Source organism: Astatotilapia calliptera, chromosome 16 (genome assembly GCF_900246225.1).
Source record: "Astatotilapia calliptera chromosome 16, fAstCal1.2, whole genome shotgun sequence".
Lineage (NCBI taxonomy): Eukaryota > Metazoa > Chordata > Actinopteri > Cichliformes > Cichlidae > Astatotilapia > Astatotilapia calliptera.
In genome coordinates this window covers 21,813,020-21,838,692 of record NC_039317.1, presented here as the reverse complement: position 1 = coordinate 21,838,692, position 25,673 = coordinate 21,813,020, and the positions used below count along the sequence as shown (strand labels likewise).

The following is a 25,673-nucleotide window of genomic DNA, read 5'->3' as shown; positions in this document are numbered from 1 at the left end:
TCATAATCTGCCTGGTGAGGCTTTGAAGAGCATGTTTGTTACAAGACTTTAAGTCAGCTGCTTTCAGAAAGCTCTGCTTCCTTATTGTAACACCTATAGCGATTTCACTAAGTCTAGCCTCGGGCGTACGCCCTCGAATACAATAACCCTTCAAAAGAATAGAACCTAATGCTGAAACTAATAAGACTAAACCAAAACAAGCAAACTGAAACTAAACTGAACTACAAACAAAAGTCACAATGAATACAATAACAATAAAAACTAAACGTAGAATAACTTGGGTGTGTATGTTGACAGGCCCCAAGTTATTTTAAACCAATAAAATGACATGTTATGCTCATCATTTTTTTCTATTGCTTTGTGTTTATCATACCAACACTGTTTATATTTTTCAATCATTTTTATGGTAAAATGAAATTAAGGCTTTTCTCTGACTCCTCTAGTGCACATTGAAGGGTCCCCTCATAGCTTCTGGGCCCTTGAGCTGCCCTGTGGAAAGTTACGCCTTTGCACAGGTATAAATATTTACCATGCTGTGTGAAATATACTCAATTATTGAGCCTTAAGAGAGAAAAAGAAGCACTGAAGCGATAGCCTTAAAATTAAAGAACACATGAGCCATTCCTTCAGGAAATTACTGCCAGTTTTTAAATTGAAATCTGATTTACAGCAGATGTTATTGGTTTACTTTGTGTAATGAAGTGGGGGCAATCAAGAAAGTCTTAGGGAGTAAAAACTGTTTATAGTATGTCATAGAAAATTAAGTTAGTCTCAAAGGGTGATGTAGTTTGTATGTCAAACATCTTTTATGCTCACATCTTTAATTTGAGCAAATTCAACTTTGGAAAAGCATTCAAAGCTCCAGATCAACTGTGTGTAAATTATATGATTTAATTCATCTCAATCTGTACAAATTATGAACAACATCAATACTGCATGGTGCATACTGTTGAATAAAACTGAATTGATTACCCGACTCCATGTTAATTCAGCAGAAAATAAAAATTAGATTTTATGAACAGATCATGTCTGACACGTGAAAATGTTGACCTGAAATGTAAAGTGGTCAAATAGATGTAAGAAGGCACAATATTTTCTTTTAAATAAACAGTTCAGTTCAACCGTGTTCAGGTTCCCAGACAGGTAATGAATGAAAGTAAGTGAAAGTGTGATGGCACAGAAGTATAAAATACCAGAAATGGAAACACTTACAAATACCTCAATCAGGCAACGTTGATACACAACACTTAAAAACAAAAGTACTTTAAGTGTGTTAGTTAGTGCATAGTGTTGTTCTTGTTAGCCTTAAGACAATGAAGACCTACACAGTGTCGTTCTTTAATTAATAATAATTAAACAATTAATTAGCATTTATTTATGGCATCTACAGTATATCTGCTAGAATTCTCTTTTGCACAATCTCAGTCTTGCTGTTTTTCTTTAACTTTTGTATAAGTGTGTATATGTACATACTGTATATAAAATATTTCACCACCTCACATAATAAGACCATAAATATGAGCCTGTGATACCTTTAACCATTTTGTGTTCATTGTAGATTACACTCATTTTATTATTATTCTTTATGAAGGTCCTGTAGCACAGTTATATCTCTTGCAGAATCATTAAAGTGTCTATCAAGAATAAAAAGCAACTAAATTAAACAAACAGAACGATAAGCATAGAAAAATAAATACATAAATAAAGCCAGTACTATACCTTGATCAAAATATTCTGATCAGGGTAGACCTTGATAAGAATATGCACGTTACATAAATTTGTATTTTTGTATGTGAAAATTAAAATTGTATTATTTTGTGTGCCAAACTGCAAATGTACAGCACAGAATTAAAGCATTATGACAGTTCAGTTATCAAGATAATCACAGATGGATCAATAATCTATCTAGAAAGAAACTTAGAAAGAAATTCACATGTAACATGAATCAGCTTGTGGTCTTCCGCTATGATGTAATTACAAAGCAGAACTTTTAAAAATGTATTCATATATTTTACCTTCAGTGCTATTAGAAACTCACGTTCCTGTGCTGTCACGCACTACATAGACGATCTTTGACCACGTGAACAGCTTTACAGGTGCACGGGTTATAGAGGCTCCGGAAGTGACGTGTGACGCTCACAAGACTAGACCGTACCATTCTGTGTGGACAGTAAATAGATGGACCCGGAGACGACAGGCGGACCTGTGTGAGGGACGGAGAAGCGCCGAAGGGTAAGAAACCGGGTTGTGTGTGGGACATTTACCGAGAGGAGGTTAATGTGTGAAGAGGGTGAAGAGAAACGCTCCGGTCTGTTGGTTTGTTGGTGGGGTGATGAGGCTGTAATGTGCCGACCGGGGCAGCTGTCACTGAACTGCTGTCTAACGCGACGACTGGTCCTGAAAGTGTTTATGAATGAAATCAAAGCCACAAATCGGCTCCCGGTCCTCAGCAGCTTTACCACCTTCACCTGTGGCTTCCTCACAGACGTGGTTTTAAGCGACGGGAGTCACACGGCAGGTATAGGTGAGGTTAGTGCTCTTATTCGCCGTCATTATGTAACCAAGTGCACAATCTCGTTAAATAGCGAGCTACAGAGAGCCTGTGTTTGACCCAGGAGAGGGAGGAAATTACAGGCTGCTGAGGAGAGGAGGTGAAATTATAGAGGCTGGTGAAGAAATGTTTGTTATTGAGTTCTCAGACTGAAGTTTTGTTTAGTTTAGTTTTTTTTTTTTTTTGACTACGTGGCTAAAGAGAGAAACAGATACAGGATGGGACAGGTTGGTGCTTATTTACTTTGAATATCATTTATTTTAAATTGTCATCTGTACACCACTAATTCCTCCCAGCCCTAATAATTATTTTTTACATATTCAATGAAAGTTAAATGAGCTTGTGGTTTGTTAATAATGTGATGGGAAATATGTGTAGCTGGTTTTGTTGGTCATCACTAGAGTTAAGCCTTCTGAGCATAGGGAGAATTGCAAGTCATGCTAATAAAAAAAAAAAGGGGATAAATGTCTTACAGCGGTTGATAGTAGCTGGTTAGGTAGGCCTTAATGCTTTGTGGCATAGATTCAAAAAGCTGCTGGAAACATTCCTCTCAGATACTGGTCATATTGCTACTGCAGATTAATGGGCTTCAGAGGTGCTCTATTATATTGACACTGAGATATATTTGAGTACAGTGAACTGGTTTGTGACACGGTGTGTTATTTTGGTGGAAGCAGCCATCAGAAGATGAGTGCACTGTGGTCATAAAGGGACGGACATAGTCAGCCACAATACTCAGGTAGACTGTGGTGTTTAAGTGAGGCTCTTCTGGTACTAAAAAGGTACGAACTGTGGTGAGTGTGGTAAATCCCACACACCCTTATACCACCACCGGCCTGAACCACTGATACGAGATGCTCGCTGAGTGGCAACTGGTGTGGTCTTCTGGTGCTGTAGCCCAGCTACTTAAAGGTGTTGTGCATTCAGAGATGCTCTTCTGCATACTTTGGTTGTAACAAGTGGCTGTTTTAGTTACTGTTACCTTCCTCTCACCTCAGAGCTACCGGTTTATTCTCCTCTGATATCAGTGAGACATTTTCACCCAGAGATCTGCTGCTCACTTTGCAACCCTAGAGATGGTGTTGTGGGAAAATCCCAGGAAATCAGCAGCTTCTGAAATACAACAACACCAACAACCTATGTCATGTTAAGAGTCACTAAAATCCTCTTTCTTCCCCATTCTTATGCTCACTTTGAACTTCAGCAGAAATCAATGAAAGGTGAATGGCTGAAGTGAACTGCTGTATAACGTGATTGTAGTTCATCAGTGATCTTTGTGTTGGTGCATGTCAGCCAGTTGGCAAGATGAAGGTTAACTAAAAAAATGCTGGATTTATTTATTTACTTTTAAAACTTTATCCATGAGTAGAGCCTAAAGACAACCTTAGATCTCAATCAACTCACTTTAGTTTCTCCATAAAATTGGTTTAAGTGAAAAAAATGTTAACCAAAGTGCCTCACAGGCGTGCCCCTTAGCAGCTGTGGACACTGTTTGGATGTGTATTTGTCAGTAATTAATCGCCTCCCTCGTCAGCGCTTGTGTTGCCTAAAACTGAATCGGGACCAATCTGTGCCTAATAAACTGGCAGCGTGTGACTGAGTTTTAGATGGTGTGGACCTCTTACCCTGCACGCTCGCTCCATGAGCAGCGCAGCGGGAGCCATCTGACACAAATCAGCCGCCATCATTCATGTGTCTTTCATGATGTCACAACAGCGTTTGGGTTCTTCATTTGTGCCAACACGCTTTGACAGTCAGTCGGCGGCACAAGGCGTCGCACATGTGAGCCACGGCTGCTGTGGGCTGTCAGCAGCAGCAGCATTGTGTTCCACCCTCATTGTGCTGAGAGGGATGTTTCCAGTAAGTGCCCACATGTGTCACTAATGGCTTTGCCTCCCTTGTTACTGCTGCCTGTCTGTGGTGCAGTTACAGGTCACACTCGACACTAATCAGCCAAATGTGGTCTCCCCCCAGGTGACTCCGAGCTGGAGACTGCACCTCTCAGGTGGTGTTACAGTGTCACATCTATACATGTGGGGCCAATCTACCATTTGAAGCTATTGTAGTATATTTTTTATGACATTGAAACTGCCACTAACAAGCACCGGGTTGTTTTTCATTTCAACAAAGTGCACTCGCATAGGTGTGACGTGTAATTTCCTGAAAGACTTCCTGGAATTTTCACCTGTCTTGCAAGCTGTTGGTGGAACTGTTGTTTAAAGGGCTGTATGCAGAACAGATTAGCTGACTGATTAGTGAACTGACAGAAAATTAATATGCAGAAATTTTGCCTTCTGGCTTTATTCCTCTCTAATATGAAAAATAGAATCATCAATCAACTTTTTATGAAAAGAAGTGAGATTCTAACACACAGCTTTTTTTATTGTTTGTAAAAAAAAAAACAAAAAACCCAAAAAAACCAAACAAACAAAAACAAAACACATTAGGGAGCTATGTGATGTGCTACGTACAGCTAGTCCACCAACTGTTTATAAATCCACACCTGAAAGTTGTCCCAGGACATATTTTTTTTGTAATTGGGATGTTTTTCCACAGCAAAAACACTGAATTCCTCCTTTATTATCTCTGAGATCAGGAATTGGCAGTTACTTTTTTCCCAAGGGGCCACATGAGAAACTGGGACTGTTGTGGGTGTTAGCAGCTCATTGGTGTGAACCTCCACATCAGTCCCAGTTTCTCATGTGGCACCTTGGGAAAAATTAACTGCCCGCCCCTGCTTTACATGGCTCGACCTTTAAATCCTGTCTTCTTAAAGACATCGGTCTCCACGGTTACAGTGTTGCATTGCAACAGCGCGTTTGTTTCTAGAGTACCTGCGCATCTGAGCTATTGAGTCCCGAGTGGAGTGGAGCGGAGCGTCAGCAGAGCATAATAAGGTCCCGATGCTGGCGCAGAGACAGGAAGCTGCATTTATGTAATTGACATGTGTAGCAGCAGCAGCAGCGACGCAGCCTTGCAGCTGGTCTGAGCTCACTAATCCCAGCCCTGGAGACTCGCTTTGCTTGTTTGGGTCACATTTATATAGCAGCAGCTTCGGTGTCTTATCGGGCTTAATAAATAAGCTCATTGTTGTGTTTCGTAAGATGTAGCATTTAAAGTATTTTTTTAAAATTTCTTGTCAGCAGTGTGCTACCCCCAGTTATGAACGGTTATATACGTCTGGTGCAATTCCCAACATTGGAAAGGGTTAAATGTCTAAAGAAACTCGTCTGTCTTCATAAAAACTACATATTTAGTCATTTTTGAGTTGTATGTAAGGCTGTGCACCAAAGAAGGAGAAAAGGATTTATATTGATTGGCCAGGCCGAGATATCAAGCTGGAAAGGATGTGCAGCAGATCAGGGTGATTAAGGATGGAGATGGTAATGGACTAACGAGTGAGGAGAGTGTGCTGAGAAGATAGAAGGATGACTTTAAGGAGCTGATAAGTGAATAAAATGAGAGCAAAAGAAGGGTGGGTGGAGGGACCTTGGTGGAAGTGCAGAGGATTAGTAAGGAGGAAGTCAATGTGCCTGTGAAAAGGATGAAAAGTGGTTGGTCCACATTACATACCTATCACCTGAGATGTCTGGGAGACAAGGCAGTAGAACTTTTGACCATGTTGATCCTGGAGAGTGAGAGGATGCTTGAGGAATGGAGAAGTGTAATGGTAACAATTTTCAAGAACAAGGTGATGTGCAGGGCTGTAGTAATGACAGAGGGATAAAGCTGATGAGCCCCATGTGGTTACAAATTGTGTCATGGGGGGGAGACACAAAGTTGCTCCATTCTGCAGAAAAAAGTGCTTTTACTCAGGGAAGAGTAAAAGCATTGCCCTGAGTGGAGAACAGTGGACAACAGCTAAGTGCAGATTAAGTAACACCTGCTTGGAAGCTTTAATTGCATTGTAACAGTATCCTGACAAGTCAGATATCTTAACTTCCCCTGTCTCTCACCTGCTTTGCTCAATGTGTCTGCTCTGCTCTGTAGCATTCTTCATCATAATGCAGTGAAACGGAGCAGAGGAGAAACACTACAAATGTGCGGAAGTCACCATATAACAGTGGAGCTGAAATGAAGTGAGGGGGGGAAAAAAGCACAGAAAATTACACTTTTGATGCTCCTTGATGCTACTTGATTCCCACTAGAGACAAGGTCTTTGGTTTCACTTTGTAAACTCCAGAGAAGACGTCCAGACTTGTTTTGCTTTTGAGGTCTTGGTTCCTTTTGATAGCAGTAGACTGTTAGAGCTCAGTCCTCCACTGTGGTCCTTCATCATCATCATTTTTGTCACTATTTTTCCTATTTATTTATCTTCTATTTGTATTGTTTTCTAATATTTCTCTAATTCACCTTTTCTTCCTGTCCCTTGTGCTGCTGTAACGAGTGAATTTCCCAGAGTGTGGGATTAAACACAGTTTATGTCCTAATCTCTCAAATTTGTATTAAAAATATGATTTGTCGTGGGTTTGATTAGGTAACATGACAGAAAGCCTAACAGCTGTTAAAAATAGCCCTCACATTGCAGGCAGCGCAGCCATTGAAGAGCAGTTGAGTGGAAAAAGCCAAACAGCAAATGTTGGGCTAAAAGAGGGATATGAAGATGAATGTGTTACCGCCACCCCGTCACTCTCTTTCCCCACTCTTTCTGTATCCACTTACTCGCTCGCCCACCCTCAGGCCCTCTCCTCCTTTCCTTGCTTTCCTTCCTTTCTTTCTGAGTGACATTTCGGTAATAATAATGTCTGCACTCCACAGGCCCTGCCTCCATCCCATCCTTGGCCTGCTGTGCGCACACGCAGAGCGGGCACGCCTTACATCTATATCAGACTGTTAAATGCCAATAATGACGACTCGGCGTGGTTAAGGAAGTAATCATCTTCCATCTCCTGGGCTCGTCTGTCCCCGTTGGCATTAATGGAGTTATCGTTTGCCAAAGAGTTTATCTGACACACTCGCAGACGCCCTGCTGGTCAGCGTGTGTGAGGACTGGGATTTTATTAAGAAGTGGGTTAAGCCCTTTATATTTGGGCAAGGGTATTACAGTTGTGTGACCGTGAGGTTGGGGTGGGGGTAGATTAACGCAGCATTGCTGAACCCCAAGTGTGTCCAGACTCTGCTGCTAAAATTATGAAGAAATATGAAGTCAAGAAAACAGGTGCATTTGTCAGCTCTGTTTAAGTTTGAGACTTATTTAGAGGAGAACTGTTTTACAGAGTTCGATAAAAAGGCAGTCAGCACGACGTTTAATATCTGCACAGCCATCTTCGGTATATCCGTTGGTTTGTGTTCATGCATATAGGGCTGTGTTCATGCTAAAAGTGCACTGCTTTAAATGCACATCTCTCTTGTGATATGTGTGCTAGCTGAGCTTCTATAATTACCACAGCCTGCAGCGCCTCATGGGGAGCATATTAACACACACGAGTGGAGGAGCAAGAACCAGAGCACATGCACAAGTCATACAGGCCGAGTGCGTTCGAGCACCTCCGACTGCTGATGTGTGCAACTTTAGAATAATGTATGAATAACAGCGATGCACAGCTACCCACGGATTACGTAACGCTCACTCAATGCAACAGGAATAATTCCTCAAAATTGGTCGCAAAGTGCAAGTGTGCAGCAAACTCCACGTGAAGAACATTTCCACTAAATGATGACAAATGAGGCAAATTAGATGTTGAAAAATATTTATATTGATTTTAGAAAACAATGGATGTGTTTTTTCTTTCTTTAACTTGAACAGTGATGCATTGAATTAGCTGATAATCACCAAAATAATCAGCTGCACAGGGTTTGGGTCGCCATTGATGAAGAGTTGGACTAAACTGGGATGTCCTACTGATGGTGAATGGCAGAAAAATAATTTATTATTCATTTGATTTATTATGTGGTTGATTTTAAATGCTTTTAAATGGAATATTTTTAGGTTTTAGGTGGAGATGGAACAATACCTGAGCCTTACCCTTAGCTTTATTGACTGATATCTGCCTACTGCCAAACAAGTTGGTATTTACCTATAGGAGTAGTCGATGTTTTTGCTGTTTTTTGATTAGAAAACAATAAATAATTTAAAACGGTAAATAGCCTTTGGGCCCTAATTGCCAAGGTGTGAGAATTTTTTTCTAAAGAACAGAAATTGCGTATTTTGAAATAACAGGGCCGTGGTGGACTAAACATTGGTGCAGTCCTACTTTTACACTGTCAGTCTATCAGATTAATTAATCTGAAACGATATAATTGATTAAGTTGTGTTCAGGGCTGAAACCAAACGTCTGTGATAAATCAGGGTGCTTGGAAACATTTTACAGACTGGCGGTAGGCCATAAAGTCTCAAGATTATATCACAGGATTCCAGCGAAATTTGCGCTAATGATATTTCTGACGATACAGAAGAAAAAAACTGAAGGCTTTATCAGTGTTTGCAGCTCGCAGGCAGCAGCGTGTGTTAGTTCAACCAAAATGAAGAGCTTTTTCCATCCTCCTTTTCCAGTGAGCGTCTGTCACTGATCACCTAATTCAAAGTGTGAATCCGTTGCCATAAGGTGTCAGCAGCAGTGTTAGAGCTCAATATTAATAATGCAGTGTATGCACAAAAGCATCTTAGGCAGTGTTTTCACATGAAATTTTAGCTAAAAGTACAGCGTGGCTGCTTAACCCTTTAGTTTAACAGAAAAGTAATTTAACCATGTAACTCTTCAGCAGCCTGCGCACATAATAAAATTCTACAAAAACAATTAAATGCGACTCCACACGCGGTCTCGCTTTACCGCTGATGCATTTATTACATTGTAATGTTTAATAAATGTATCAGGTGACCATCATCTGGTTGTAATGTCATAGATTAAATGTATTAGTGGTAAACAAGAGTGCAGGAATGTGGAATTTTCTCCCTTGCACTTTATTTCACATTCAGATGTGAATGTAACTTATATATATATATGCAGTATATTTTGCACGGGTACTTTATGATGTCCGTGCTTTGCCCTTAAGTCTCCTCTTGCCTTTGCACAGCTGTGACCTCACTTCTTTTCTCTAACCTCTCACCCCACCAAGCAGCAGCAGCAGCAGCATCCTCTCCCAGCTGCACAGCTGTAATCTCAGACCACCACTGTCTGCCACCGACTGTAACCCTGCACTCTTTCCTCTTTTATATTCCTTCTAGGGAAGTGGGGTCTGAATGAACACAACATTGCTTCTTTGTGCGTCCCACTTCTGAAATTCTCTTTAAGTGAAATAATTAGAGGCAAGAAGGCTGGAAAACCTTCAAAAAGTTATGTTATCTAAGACTGGCTGCCGTGTTTGGTATTATGGCTTTGCACGCAATCCCACAAATCACGCTCGGGATTACCAGGTGCACGCTGTTGGGAGGGGAGGATGTGCTGCTACTCATCATCATGATAAAGAGGGGAGGGGGCTAGCATAGATGGATTGTCAGCAGAATCCTGCGGGTGTGTTGAACGCTCATTGTTATGTAATTTCCACTCGGCACGGATTGGTCAAGCTGTGGGCTGTTGGTGGGCTGAGGATGTTAATCTCACAAGCATTATCTGCCTCCCAGAAGCAGAGGCTGTTGTGGGCAGGATTCACTCATCCTCACTCACGCAGGCTTTGTAAATTTGACCAATCAGCATGGCCGGCTTGTTTCCTGTCATCCATCTTGGCCAAACAGGTTTGACCATGAATTGGGCTTCACTCAGAGCAGATCCTTTTTTTTTTTACAAGTCTTTTCTTTGATTCATCTGACATCCTCAGCACATTGAGCTGACCCTGGGCCACAAATTATGGGATTCGTAACCCCACCAAAAAAAGAATTTGAAAGTGTTAACACTGCTTTTTAATAACAAACTTTCACACTACACAATCAGGCAGTTAAAGTCGTTTTGTTAACAATCCATACAGTGCGAAAGCATGATTGACGCCAAATTCCAGTCTGTTTGACCAGAGAGATCAGTCGCATCGGCGTGCCTGGACCCACTTCAGCAAACTGAAGAGGGGAGCTGGGATGTGGTGTAGCCGGACTCGGGCATGCCTGTGAAAATCATTGTGTTAATTAACAAATCAAAAAGGCACATGAGAGGGTGAAACACAATTAAAGCACAAAATGCATAAAATCATGAACCTCACTGTGCCCTGTGAGAGCAGCTTTCAACAGCTTCTATAAATGAGAATGTGAGTGCAGGATCATGGTACAAAGCAACCATGGGTAGTGTGAGTATACAATATAACTGAGTTACTACACGAACTGGTGGAAAAAATGATTTAAAATGTTAGTTTGGGGGTTACTCTTTTTTTCTCTCATTCCTTTAACCCCCCCCCCCCCAAAAAAAAAACAACAACCCTCCAAATACTTAAAAATCTGCTTTTTAATCTGATTATTCCTAAACTGTGTTTTTGCAAAAGCTTGGGTCAGTGTCGGGCGAATCGGGTCATGCAGAGCTAATTATCCACCTCAGATGCGCTCCCACTCCTGTTTGGCTTTGACGTCTGATGCTCGCTCGCTGAGATTTCACTGGACAGATAGCTCATACGGCTGCAGTCAGACACAGTTTACGCTCGGGAAGTTTGGAGGTTAAACACATTTGTATTCTCACATGCAGCTACAACGGGTAATGTTGAAAGGCTCAGGGTGCCGGTTCATGTGTGAAAACAGCTTTACTGTTACTCCACTGAGCTAATGATACCTGGAGCTACCTTGTATCACATATCTTTATTGATTTTTGTTCATAATGCATCACTTTGCTAATATGCTTTGAACGCGTCCTTCAGGTCTCCTGCAGTTTTACTGAAAATATAATGCTTGCATGCTCACCTACCCACAGGTGTAAATACTCTATACACAACTGTATATGTATAAAGTCAGTTGGTAACCAATCTCATGTCTCTCGTGTCAAATTTAAGCTAAATTGAACCCCCAGTATTTGTTTGTTTATGCAAACCCATTCATCCCTCATCAGTCCCAACGCTGATATTCATGGCTTCATGTTATGTCCTCAGTATTAATGACAGCTCTGTTTAGGGTGAAGTCTACTTTTGTGGCTGAAACAAATATAAATTCCTGCTCAAGCTAAGTCTTTTTAAATATAAAGTTAAATATGTCTAGAGATGCGTACACAAGACTGAAGAAGAGGATAAATGTTTAAAGACTTCCCAAATAATAATAATAAAAAGTGTTCATGAAAGGAAATGATGTAATCCTTGATAAAGAGAAGTACATAAAGATTTTCTCTTTCATCTGCCGGGGAGCTGAACAATGCTTTTGTTCACCCTGCTTTTATGACAGGTGGTTGTTTGCTTAAGTGTGGAGGTTTTTGTGGCGATAGCGATGGGTTGCATTATTTTCTTTCCATGCACAGTAAGTAAATATGCTGAACTTTGATGGAAGTGTTTGTCTGTAATCATAGCTGTGTGTGCGTGTCTGCGCTGGCAGGTTGAAAGGTAAACCGCTGTAAGCTTATGTGCGCGATGCTGCTTTTTCTCTTATTAATGTGGAGGACACAGGAGCTGTCAGTGCTGCTGTTCCCCTGCTGGTGAAATAGTAATGAGTGTGCATAACAGAGGTGAGCCAGTGTGGTTTACAGCTCCGTCGCACTCGGAGGCAAAGCCAGGACACACATGGAGCGCCGACCGGCTCCTCGTGTGTGCCGGTGATGGAGGTGGAGCAGGAGGCAGCTGCAACCGCTGGAATGAGGTTAACTGAGAAACGGAGGTCAGACTCTGTGAATTTATTTGCTTTGGAAATTTTGAAGAGGTTGTCTAAGTATTCAAAACGTCTATAAACTGAGGAAGAAAGAAACTGGACAGATCGTTATCATTTACTGTTCTCGCTGTGCAATCAGCGGAGGGAACATACAAAAATCTGAGGGATGGGAAAATGAGTTGTTTTTAGTTTAGATGCATTTAAAACTTTTACCTAGCTTGAAAATTTGGGTTATTGTTAATTAAGGTTAGATATCCCAAAATTTTAACTTGCGTACTTGTTTTGACTCCAGAACGGCAAAAAGAAAAATAAATGAAAAATTCTGTGGTAGGAATAATCTTCCATAGATCTGAACATTTACATTTTGGACCTGATAAGTAGAAGAACTAAGAATCATCTTTGAATAGAAAGTAAATGTCGTTAAGAAAGTATGTCCTCATATGGTGCAGTGAGTTTATTTTACAGCTTGACATGATAGTCACTATTGTTTACCAAGGTATGAAACACTGTACTAAACTGAATCAAGTAATAGGCCGCAGGATGTGAGGAGGTTGTAGTAAATATTGAATACAACTTGAGTACAAAACCCCAAATATTCTCTAGTTACGTCTTTATTGATTTTTGTTTGTTTTTGTCCTTCTTTATTTCTTCCATTTGATATCCTGTACTCTGAAAGATTTCATGATCTTGTTTTAGATTTCCTTAACTAGGGGCTTCACTGATATGATAAAAGTTATCATAAAAGTCAATAAACGATAACCCACTTATGCATTTTAAACAGTTTTTGCTGTGGATTTTGGTTTTTGGTGGCGATCAATCAAGGCTAGACACCACAGATCTGATCATTTGCCCTTGAGACGAAAGTCATCACCATAACCTCACTAACTGAAATACGCTTTTTATTTGTTGGACAGAAGAGTACTTTTTAAAATGTTTTAACATAATTTGTAGCAAGAATAAACTTAACTGTGCAGCTACATGACAAGAGGAAAAAATGCAGTGTGTTGTAAAATGTGCTCATTGAAAAATGCTGTAAATGATTTTGAACTTTGTGCTCGGCAGCACAGTGTCCAGCCTTGGTGGTTAGCACTGTTGCCTCACTGCAAAACGGTGCTGAGTTCAATTTCACCATCAGGCCAGGGTCTTTATGTGCGGAGTTTGCATGTTCTCCCCGTGTTTGCGTGGGTTCTCCTCAGGTTCTCTGGCTTCCTCCCACAGTCCAAAGACATGCAGTTAGTGGGGTTAAGTAGAAATACTAAATTGCCCATAGGTATGAATAGGGCTGTTCGATATAACGATATATATGGATGGATATAAAAACGTCTATCGTTTCATTTTACGCTATCGTTTAACTGTTTACGACAATATTTTTCTGATGGTCACTGTAGTGGCTATATTAATTAAAGTTCTCTCTTTCTCTTATATTTAATATAACCACACTACAGACGGACAAGCGCCTGTTTTTATGGGTGGTCATTAGCAACAACGACGGTAAAACCACCGCATGTCCGCTTGTTTATTTTCCACATAACCCTTTCACAATAAAGCTCAAGATCCTGTTGAGAATTTTCAAAGTAAACGCAATCACGTGAAAAAGTATGCAGAGTATTGACGGATGAGAAGCAAAATAAGAGCCGTCAGGTGCTAAGAAATAAACCTTAGACTCAAACGTTAGAACAGGCTTTCCCCGCAGCACGCCGTGTAATAATTACTCACAAAGGACCGTTACAACCTATGTCTAAAAACGTGTAATTTCATGCATCGGTTAAAACACTTGACTCCAGGTACAAGACGCCTAGCTGGAAACAGTGCACCTACCCGAGATTCGCAGAATTTACAGAAAATATTAAATTTTTTGTGATTTATATCATTATCGAATGATAGATGTTTTATATCGGGATATGAGATTTTGGTCATATCGCACAGCCCTAGATATGAATGCAGGAGTGAATGTGAGAAGAAAAGTGGAAGCGAATGAATGGATTGATGGATTTTGAACTTGTTTTTGAACTTGTTTTTTTTCTGTTCAGATTCATACTGAAGGCATTATGTGTGTGTAAATAAAAGCTTTAACAATTTGTGATGTTAGTGGAAGTTGAGCTCCCTGGTTACGTTAGTAAATTAGCATTATAATTAATCATTATTATTTTCTCCATTTACTGCTGTCTGGTTGTCTTTCTCCTTTTTTCCCCTCCTTTGTTTGCTATCAGAAGGATAACTCCTCTTTGTTTCCATTGACTGGGTTGCAATGTTGTCATGAGGTTTGTTTAAACAGAATCATGTAAGCTGCTTGGAACAGGAGTGAATGGAGCCAGGTGGGGCCCCCTTAGGGAGGTCAGGTCTGTCCTACAGCCACTGCAGACTCTGCACATTGCCACTGCTGAGGATTAAAGTTTGTAAGCATTCGAGGCGCCCCACATTGACCTGGGTGTCTTTAAAGGTGAATTTGTGCTTCAGTTTTCCTCTCACTTGGCTGTTGATGATTTATCCCAAACAGTTATTAGAAAAATAAGCTAGGAGCAGATGATATGGAAGAAGGCACAGTTTCATGTTACACTTCACTGACCCACTGCAAGTTGAGCTGGTGAAGAAAGCTAAACTTGCTGTAGTCACTGAAGAACTCAGTAGTTGTTGCTGTGATTATTTAATGCAAGTCAATGTAATGAAAGGCTAAGAAATACTCCAGTATCACTGAGAGTGTCCAAACCTTTGACTGGCACTGCAAACGGTCAAAGTTGTGTTAGGAGTAGAGCTGGGCGATATAAGATTTTTTCATATCACGATATGTTTTGTTTTTTTTTCCGTTTCAGGCGATAACGATATCTATCACGATATAAGCCAAATAACTATATTTGTAAGATTTAAATGTGCCGTTGCTCACAAGTAAAATGTGAAATAATCAGCAGCTTGTTTTGATTTAAATATTTATTTCCCATAATAAGTTCAACAGGGTAGATGTACTTAAGGAACATGAGACTTTTTCAGATAAATAAAGGCAAATATTGCAAACTACACAAAAGGCAGCCGCTAAAGCGTTTAAGTTTCAAAATGGAACAAACGAAACAGACTACTAAATTGTCAATTCCACTTAGAAACGGTGAGGTCTATCGCAATAGTTAAATTTTTCTATTGAGTAGAAGTTATTTCGCAATACATATCGTTATCGTTCTATCGCCCAGCTCTAGTTAGTTGTAAAATTTATGTTGAACCTTGGTAAAGTACTGTGCATTGCTTTGATCTACATGGTGCAGTCTTGTACTTGTTGAATTTTTTTTGAATGACTTTATCATTGTAACCTTTTTATTTGTGCTTCATGCATTGCTGAGATGAAAATTGTGAGCATTTCAGGAGAAAACCTGAACCAAAAGTTTCAGTTTGAGGAACATTAACATTAAAATGAATTCAAGACTTATTAGCAAAGTTAGATGGAGGAAATTAAATGAGACAATTATTTTAAATGTAAAGGCAAGGTCTGATTTTAGCCTTGACTCACAGTGTTTTAAGTTTTTGTGCTGCTTTGTGGTGTCCTTAAATACACCACAAAGCAATTTGAATTTATGTCTCAATAAATCTACGGGAACATATCACTGCTCAAACAGACACAGAGGCTTTCAATGGCTGTAATCATGCTATGACTTTATAACTGTATTTATTATAAAGCTCCAAAAGTGTAGGTTGTGTTTTTGTGGGAAAAGACATTTCAACTTATATTTTTTACCATTATTTACTAGAGGATTTTATAGAAGACATGTCTTAAACTCAACTGAAGCAGCGGATTTAAGACTTTCTGTTTCGGGGTCTTTCTGGCGTGTTTTTGTAATTCAGTTTCAGCTTTAGAGCAGAGTTTGTTGTCCCCGCTAAACAAACAGAGCCAAAATTTTATTCCAGCTCCCCGTTGATACTTGAAAGTCCCTTTTTGTCAATATTTAACCAGAACTCTTGTGTATCTTTACCCGCACAGCAAGAATACCTTTCACTTTCTCTCTCCCGTCGGGGGCGGGATGACTGCTTGACATATCACTTATTAAACCGTGCATCACAAAAGTGCAGTTTTAACAAATCCAGTAGTACACACTCACCGTTCCCTAATGTCAGAGCTTACATCCACAGCCATCTGCACCGTGACTCATTTCACTGTCATTTCATGCCATTTATAGGCAGTGTTTGGACGCCTCTGCCTCTATTTGCCCCAGGATACCAGGCTGCCTCCTCTGGCAGGGGCCCCTGCTGGGGTGTGGCTTTACGATAGAGATTGGACAATGCGGCTCCAATATCCCAACCCCCACCCCCCCCCCACTCTCAATGCATCATTACATTCCTGCTGCCCTTCCCCAGCATCCTCTTCCCCAGAGGTTTTGGCCTGAAACAAGAGCACTCGGGGGATCATCTGTTCCCCGAGCTTTTCCTTTCACCCGCAGGCCTCCCTCTCTATCAGTCTTTTTTGATGTACTCCCTCTGGTTGCAGTCAGTGTCAGTCTGTGCCATTTCCTCACACACAAACTCACAGACAGATACACCACCGCTACTTGTCTTTGCCCTAGTTGCACCTCCTTCCCTCAGCAGTCTGGGGAAAGGGGGGTGCCGTTCTCATCTGGTGACTCATCCGTTGAGTTGATTTATTAATGTCACTGTGGAAATGTTGCAGTTGGCAGCATTTCCAATTGCGCATCATGCTTACAGTGCATTGTCCTTATTTAAGCCTTTAAAGTGGAACATGTTGCTCGCACGAACCCCGTTTTCACCGCTCCGTGTGTGTTTATGCTGCAGGTGAGAAGCTGAATCCAGTTCCCGCTCTGCAGACCTCTGAGATGGTCAGAAACCACCTGACAGGTCAGTAAATGAACACACTCACACACATGCAAAATCACAAGCATGTGCTGACCAGTATAATGGCCGAAGTGATGGTGCCCACTGAGGGGAGGGTGTCAGAGACTGTGTGAGACGATAGATGACCTTTTGGTGAGAGAAAAGAACAATTCTCCTGACGTTCTGACCTTTTTATTTTCTCTCTGACTATCGTAGTTTTTCAGCCCTGAAGCTATTAAACCCCTACTGCTGTAAGATTATTCTTTTTATTACTATTATTATTACATTTTTTAGCATTTTGGGCCTTTGTTACTTAGGGAAGTATAGAGTGGATAGGAGAGAGAGAGTGAGTGACACGCAGGTAATTTGCCTGGCCTTTGCAGTAAGGACTTCGGTATGAAACTGTGCCCTGAGTTCTTTGAGTGGACTTTTTTTTGCCATCTTGTTTACCTGAGTATATGTAGATACTCAGTCATTTTTTTTGCATTGTTGTTGCCTGTAGAATAACTAATTGATACATTTTCTAATAATTTCAGCTGTAGATTTAGGTGTTTTATGTAAATGAGGAGAGCATGCATAAAGCCTCCTGTGCAGGAACCTGAAGTTAAACTGTACTGGAACAGTTATTATGTAATATAGAGAAAGAGCAGCAGTGCAGAGCATTTACACCCCGTGCTAGTTATAATGGTCATAATGATTCGATAACTGAAGTCACATGACCACAGTTTACAGGAACATTTCTGACTGCTTGTGTGGTTTTATGTGTTCATAGTGCAGCTGTGTATGTGTGTAATGAATGGGATGTGACCTCATTTAACTGTAATTCTGTAGGAGAAAATCACAGAGGTGGTATTGGTACACTGTAATGTCCTTATTCAGTGTCTTTATTGTTCTTTACTGAGTTTTCCTGATATTTTGAAGTGCTGCTTTCCAGTGATGGCTTCTAGAAGGTGACTGAGGAAGTGGAGCAAGCCTGGCCGTCGGATCTGTGTGGAAGATATTAATCAGGGTTATTCACAAGTTATTATTTTGTGTTGAAAGCTCAAATTATACTTCTGTGCTTTCAGCTAAATCTCATTCATCAACACTGATCACCTCTTCCTTTATCTGAGGCCAAAGAGAGAAGGAAAGTCTGCTTAGAGAGTACAGATAGAAGTGTGGCTCTTCCAGCTGCTCACCTGTGGGGGTAAATGGGGTTTAAAGGCATCTTGTCTGAATATGTGAGTGGGTTGATATTGATGTGTGTTTCATAGAGTTCTGTTTTATTGCTAGATATTCATATAAAGACATTGCTTTTAATCCGCACTGCTCCCTGCTCAGCTGTGATGCTGCTGATATTTCTCAATAATCCCAGGGATCTTTTCTACTCCATATTCTTATAAACACAGAAAGACTGGGGGAAAACTTACCATTTAAACAGTAAAAATACTTTGTAATGGAGAAATTGCAAATTTAATGAAACACACTGGTGAAGTGTGTTTAAGGTGGTCCCTAATTTCTTTAAAAACACTTTTTTGTTAGAGATTATTTCATCTTGACTTCAGTTTAGTTAGATTAACTCATTTAATTGGTTCTGACTTTCAGCTTCTAAATGTTCTACTGCTGTGCTAATTGTGACCTTTAGCAAACCCTTCATGCTATTTAAAAGCCTGAAAAATAAGAACATGTGTTGTTATTTGACACTGGCGCTGCAGAGGGATTAATTTCCACCGGACGTGATTGCAAAGCAAGATATTTTGTCCCAATTTTCTTTTATGAGGGGGGTGGGGGCAGTATTTCATGACAAATAGATAGTCCTCACTGGATCCAGCCTGCAGACATTTGTGATTTTGACACAATTGGCGTGAAAGAACTGATTTGGTACAAAAGGATTTTCTCCTATGCCGAAACAGTTTGTCCTACTTACGGAGACGCCACCGCAGCCTAACCTTCTGTTCCCAGCTGGTGCTGCTTTGAAATGCACGCCCTCCTCCTCCTCCTCCATCTCTCTTCCTCTGCTTTCCTCTTCATCTCCGTTTGCACCTCCTCCTTTCTGAGTCTGTGCAACAAGCTCCGCCCTTTCCGCCCCCCCCATCTCCTCTGCTCTTTGAGCTGCGTCCTCCCTGCGTCAGACGGCTCCATTCATGAAAAGTGTGACGTGAGCAGGTCTTCATCGTCCTGGTGACTATGCCGCCCTCCCACTCACAGCCCAGGTGCTGCAGGAGTTAGAGGAATGTCTGTCATCTTCCATCCTCTGCCTTCTCCCTCACTCCTGTTCTTTTATTATTATTTTTTTCCTTTCTTCTGAATCCCGACTGTCAGTTCGGTCTTCCTCTCGCCCGGCTTTTTCCCCCCCTCCACACATCCCTGCCTTAGCTGAGAGAGGACCATGAATCTGAGCCGTGTCTGCTGTGAGTAATCTGCTGATGCTATGTCTTTTGCCGTTCATCTGAGTGGAAGCACTGTAATGTGGAGGTACTTGTCCTTCTCATGCTTATGGGTATGATTTTTCTCTTTTGCACATCGCACATCTGCAGGGAGTCTGTCTGTGTGTATAGAGCACATGTCAGTATTTGTTCAGTAGCAGTGCTGCAGGAGTGTGTTGAGCAGTCGTGCGTTGGTGCGTGCTGGAGCTATTTTAGGATCAGCGGTGACGCCGCTGCTGGGTTTTGGGTTTTTTCTTTCTTTTTTTTTCTTTTTTTTTGATGCAGTGCTTCTCTGTGCCCTCTGAAGGACAGGTGGGATGTAGGTAAAGATACAGGGCAACAGACCCGCCCTCACCTGCTTTATTTTTGCCAGCAAATGCAATAAATAATAACAATAAATAAATAGATAACTAACTCCCCCTCAGTCTGACTTATCTGGGCCACATGTATTTTGTGTACAGTCACGGTCATTCCAAACCACACTGACTTTCCTTCCACTGCTTCTCATTCTCAACTCTCGCATATTTAACGTCCCCCTGCCCGCTTCGCCATGTTCGACTTTCCTGCAGCTCTTTACATCAACCTCTGTATTTACTTGGCAGCAGGAGAGCTCTGTGTGTGCCCACCTCTGTCCTCTGCTACTAAGCATGTTTATGTAACTACACAAGATGAGTAGCCAGCAGCCAGGCTTTAGAGGAGAGGAGGTGGAGGAGGGGACGACTCCAGCGTACGTACATCCAGCCGTCCTTTTGCAAGAGAGCATTAAAAAAAATCAATAAAAAGCTGGATATTCATGTTTATGAGGGGTTTTCTCCAGAGTGTCTGACTTTGCTGATTGGGGGAGGTTCACTGCTTAGATTTACATGCATGCTGTGTTTTTAAGAGCAAGCAGGGAAAGCATGAAGCCAGGAGATAACAGGAGCACTAATGTGTATTGATTTTCTGGGCTTTCTGCTGTGCTAGAGAGGCTGTTTTTGAGCAGAAGGAAGAACATGTAGAACAACACCCACTTGGTCCCCTTAGAGTCTCTTGCCCCACTTTTCTTTCCTTTTCTTTTTTTTTTTAGCTGGGGCTTTGTGTATTTTCATATTTCAGCCATTATAACGGTGTCAGTCACAGGCAGGCTCCTACAATATGCATGTTTGTCTGTGGTGTCACTGTTTGTGTGTCTGTCTCTCTCCTTGTTGTTGTCGGGCCAGGCAGGCCGTCCCTATTAAAAGAGCACAAGGGGAATTGTTGTGGCAGCAACTGCCCTGTTGTGCAGTGTGTGTGTGTGTGTGTGTGTGTGTGTGTGTGTGTGTGTGTGTGTGTGTGTGTGTGTGTGTGTGTGTGCGCGCGCGTGCCGCTGTCTCCTGGTCGTGCAGGGCAGACAGGCCCGGTTCACATGGAGCCGGCTCCTCTTGTGTCCTTTGTTGTCGCTCTGGGAGTCTTTCCCACTGGAGCGTGGTCGGTACAGTTTCGCGCCGCGGGCAGCCACGGAAAACAGCAAAACGTCTGTTTTTCTGTTTCGTCTTAATTTTTCCTCTGATTTCACTCATTCTGCAGTCCACCCTCCTTTTTATCTGCCTCATTCACAGCTTCTTTGGTCCCTTTTGCCTTCTTAATCTGCTTTTTTCCCCCTTTATCTACATTTCTCTGAGCCAGTCTCTCCCTCCACTGTCTCCTTGGCCTCACCATCCCTCTCTGTCTGTTCGAATTCATCAGCTATCTGGATGTGTGTGTGTGGGAGTGTGGTTAGTATTCATAAATAGACCTCTGTAGAGCTTTTATTGCTAAGCATCACTGGGAGCAGAGAGTCTGCTTGACTAGAAAGGCTTGTATTGAAGCCTTGAGAGTTTTGCAGAGGAGCATATGCCAGATAGTTGCAGATTTTTAGGCATTGTGTCCTGGTTGCAGTGCTGTCTGCAGCCTTGCCAAGAGGCTGGAGGGAGAGAGTGTGACGTGTCGATGGCGCACAAGCTTTTCTTCAGTTATTTATTTTCTCCGATTCTGGCTTGTACCAGATGAGGCTATTTGAGGCACAAGTTGTGTGTGTGTTTGGAGTGCTAATGATTCACAGTCGTGCTCATTCTGTTGGTCATCTGGAGGGTTTGAATGCTGACAGCACACTCTTCGGGTTTGTTTTTACTCACTCTTCATTCCCTCCTACTCATCGCCTCTCGTTGCCACTTTCATTCATGCACCTAACCTCCCCTCTCCTCCTCCTCCTCCACCTGACTCAATCTAGTCTTCACAACAAACCCAATTACACATGATCCCACCTGGCACTTTCCCTGTGGCTTCTAGCGGCAGCTTCGACCTTGTTCCTATTCGACCAGCAACGCCAGTCAGACCCTGAGCAGGCAGGTAAACGGGCAGGGATTATTGTTCTGTGACCCGCTTTCGCCTTCGGCCAATAACAGGTATTTTAAGTCCGCCCAGGTGAGTCAGCAGAGGGAATCAGAATATGAAAAAAGGGTATTAGTGGGAAATGTCAGCCGTGTGACGGCAGATGCCCGAGCGCTGTGCCAGATTCGTTTATTTCTCCCTTCCACAGCTCTTCCCCACACCAGCAGATTATTACTTTCACCCACCTACGGCAGCCTGTCCAATCCCCTCTGGCAGGCCTTGATAGCAAGCGAAAGCTCATTTACACGTCGGACCACATCCCCGACTATCAAATCAGGACCGGGCAGCTCACATTTCCGAGGAATTTATGGAAATATATGAGCAGCATGTTTACAAATTTCACATCATTGCTTAGTCACTAGATAAGCAGAGGCCGCAAAAGTCCATAGAGTGCACCGAGGAGAGAAACAAGCACAGACATCAGAGTTCAGCTGTTCAATTATGACCCAGAATAACCAAGACGAGCACATGCTCAGTGAAGACGAGCGCTGCTCTCACCATCTGTCTCTCACTCATGTTTGTTTCAAGACAAGAGGGAAGTGGGAGGCATGAAAGTGCTCTGTTGTTGCAGGTATTTCTTTCCTCCCAGAAATGAGCTCTCAGGAATGACCGGATGTGAAAGGCTGTGCCTCATTGTGCTGTAGGCATGTGTGCGATTTGATTTTGTTTGTAGGGCAGCTGTTGAACCTCCAGTATCTCATCAAGTGAGATGTTTACTTCTCTTCTGACATCTTATTGTTCAAAAGGAAGCTGAAGAACTGATCAGTGGAATGATATGGTTTTCCTCGTCCTCGTGACCTCTGTGGACGAGTTGACGTGATTGGTTCAGTTTGTCTGCTTGTTAGCGGGATTGCTCAGGTTTTAACGGAGGTGAGTTTAGGCTAAAGTTGGACGTGATTGACTTTTGATGCTGATCCACGTCTGTATCTGTATCCTGGAATGTTTTTAGAGGATTTGTTGCTATTTCAGTTCACATCTTTGCTAATATGTATAAAATGTAAACAAAAAAAGGCTTGAGTGACATTATCTTGATATTCTAAAAACCAAATCCAGATCTAGATATCATTCTGTGTCCAAGACAAGGTAGCACATGTTACAACTACAGCCTTCACGCTTGTAGCCTCTCCAAGTGTTGGATGAGATTGAGTGCGACTGGAAGCAGAAGGTCAGGACGGATGCTGTGTTGACATGGTAACGTGTGAATGATGTGGTGGGATAGGGGCTAAATTGGTTCTTTGTCAGGGGGTCGCAGCTGTCACCTGAAGGGAGGTTCCCTCTATGGGTCCCAGCAGGGCTTCTCTTAATGAGGAGCACAGAGACGCAGATGCCGCCCGCAATGCCGCGTTTTGCGGGTGGACTGTGTACGTGCGTTTACGCTCAAAGTATTGCTGAACGTCCTGCTGGCACAGAGTGTTGAAGCAGGATCTAAACAACCATACTGGCTTTTGCTGAGTGATACAAAAAAAACTGCATTCCCCCGTGAATTGCTGGGAGTAGTGGGATTATTGGATCTCGCCAGACACGCCCTGGGCATGTGTGCGTCTATCTGTGTATGCGTGTTTGTTTGTGTGTGTGTGTGTGTGTGTGTGTGTGTGAGCATGTGTGCTCCCTGAACCTGATCCCCCTGCACCACCAGCTGTTGTATGCACTCGGATATGAAGCGTTACAATAACCAATTGCAGTGAGCTGTTTATCCGGCAGTGCTGCTCTGCTCTTTTAAGGTTGTATCTATATACTATGCATGTACATGTCATGATCTGTTAGGCTTTAGGTCACCTTTAGAGAGGCAAGAAATGAAAGGAATTATGTGGAGGATAAATTGAGGGGGAGGGCTGAATAGAGTCTGTGTTTGGACAAGCGTGTCTCTAGAGCCCTGTAGAGGGATTAAATGATCAGCCTCTGATAATTTCTCCCTCTCTTCCTCCCTTTCTTTCTTTATTTTACTCATTCTGCTAAATAAGTGGGTTGTGTACTTCTGCGAAGCAGCACCGAGTTCGTGCAAACACTCCGTCGGTTTGTCCTTTTACTCAGTCACGATCTCTTTCGGAAAGTCCTGTAAATAAATGCCTGTGGAAATGAAACCCGCAGCACAGACATTATTCATGGGATTCTACGCCCATAGAGATCTTCCATTAGAGATTAATGGAAAAGAGCAAGAGGTCCATTTCCTGTTCTTGGTGCTGGATTTGTAGAATAAAGGCACTAAAGATTCTTGTTGTTTGGAAAGAGATTTAGTTAAAAACAAAAAAGTAAAAAGGTGTTAATTTTTAGGTCTTCCTGTGCATGTTTCTGTCCAGTCAGCCTTATCCACCCACAGCAAGCCCACGTCAGAAGCCCAGCTCTGAGAGCCGTTTGTGAGGTGGAATTACAGCATGGGCCTTTGCTCGTACAGCTCGTTTGTCTCTGCTTTGGAAGGGACGGATTTATTGGATACCTGAGAGAGCATTCTCTCCTTCCCCTGCACTCTCAGCAGCCTGCTTAGAGACAGGCCTGCATTATAGATGAGCTCCTGGCAGCCGCCCCACACTCACACCACTCATGTTACCCGTCCAGTAGATACACGGATACAGTACATGCTTTTGGCGAACACTTGCAAAAAGCATTGAACAGAAGCTTGGAATAAAAGTGGGATTAAAACTAAGTTTGAAGTCGGGACTCCAGGCAGTCTGTTGCAGCTTTGTCTGCAGAGAACTTATCTGCAGCCGAGTAATCAGGGCTTGTTTGTACTTTGACCCGTGCCAAGTGGAGGAGCTCTACGACCGTGCTGCAGAGAGCAACATAAACCACGCTGGCTTCAGTTGGACTATATGACTGTCCTCCTTCCACGTAACACAGAGCCAGGGTACTGCTCTGCCTCTCTGTCTCCTCCCTCCTGGACTTTGATCTTTTGTGACCGTGCGCACTGTGCAGCTTCTCACTATGTCCCTTTCTCTCTCTCTCTGTCTCCCACACCCTCTGTTTTCTACAGCTTGCTCAGGCATGATTGGATTTTTGTCCTTGTGGATTTAAAAGAGAAAAAGCTCAAGTGTCATTTACACAGTGATTGATTCACTTTTTTTCCCCTTTTGGGTAGATGAACACAGTCAGACTGTGGATAAAAGGCCATCTGTTTGTCTGAAAACACAGCGTGCGGCACACTTGCAACAAATTAAAGCCTCGGCCTGGAGGATTTGACCGGTTTTGACTTTGGCAACTCCTGGTGGCAGTGTTGGAAAAATGCACTGTGCGTACAGAACACCTCTAGTCCAGGTACACTGACCTGCTATATATGAGCGGCTACAAACCCAATTACTACATCATGAATGTAGGTACACTTACAGGAAAAAGGGCTTCAGCACAGGTAAGAAATAATATTATATTTGAGAAGCAATGAGTAGTAATCAAACACACAGAGATTTTAGTATAATATTAAAAATATTCAGAAATTGCTGCTGAATAATTAACCAGGAGTTAATTTTTTTTACTACTTTATGTTTTTATCCAAACATAGTTTTTATTATATTTCATCCTACTGTCGTAAATGCACTCAAATTAGTCATTGCCTGAAGTTCCCCACAGTCTCTTTAAAATCTGCCTTTTAGGAAATGACCGATCCTTTTAAAAGTTGCAAAATTGGTAGCAGAAGGTGAATAATGTTGATAGTTTTGGTTCTGTTGTTGCGTAATAAATAGTTTTGTTTGTCACGTTGCAAAATTGCTGGTAATTTTTAACTATGCCTGATGTTATCAGGCAAAAAGTGCTTGAGCATGAATGTTTGTGCTTAACCTTTGGATCGGTATGCATGATGAAATGATCTCTACTCGGGGTTCACCAGCTGGATGAT

At 42.0% G+C, this 25,673-nt stretch overlaps 1 protein-coding gene across 8 annotated transcripts in view; it reads left to right on the top strand.

The window, feature by feature from the left end:
• Window positions 1-2,140: 2,140 nt before the first annotated feature.
• map3k13 (mitogen-activated protein kinase kinase kinase 13) overlaps window positions 2,141-25,673 on the top strand; it is a 35,071-nt gene continuing 11,538 nt past the window's right edge. For 2 of the 8 annotated variants that reach the window (XM_026144101.1, XM_026144092.1), the window contains exons 1-2: window positions 2,141-2,232; window positions 17,019-17,081. The gene's annotated coding sequence lies outside the window, so the exon portion shown is untranslated. The other 6 variants (XM_026144100.1, XM_026144096.1, XM_026144093.1 and 3 more) reach the window with 5 other exon arrangements.